Here is a 435-nt window from a genome sequence, read left to right on the forward strand (position 1 = left end):
TCTAACAGTTCATTTGTTTGAAGTGGGTATTTTCACAAGGCATGTATGTGCGTATGTATATCCTTTACCTTGTTTTAGGCATATGACTATGGTCTGCCTCAAGGGGTTTAGTTGAATGAATCAATCCCACAGTATTTTTTTTTTTTTTAGAGTCTGGTATGTACACACACACACACACACACACACACACACACACAGACTGACAGACAGACACACTCACACACAGACACACACACACACACACAGATACACACACACATGATGTGCTTTCACACAGTTTCTGTCTACTAAATTTAGTCCCATTTCTTACTAGTTTATATTATACATGATTCATTCAATCAATGATGTATAATTCAATATATATGTACACACACACACACACACACTATATATATATATATATATATATATATATATATATATATATATATATAT

This window comes from Octopus bimaculoides, chromosome 19 (genome assembly GCF_001194135.2).
Source record: "Octopus bimaculoides isolate UCB-OBI-ISO-001 chromosome 19, ASM119413v2, whole genome shotgun sequence".
Classification (NCBI taxonomy): Eukaryota; Metazoa; Mollusca; class Cephalopoda; order Octopoda; family Octopodidae; genus Octopus; species Octopus bimaculoides.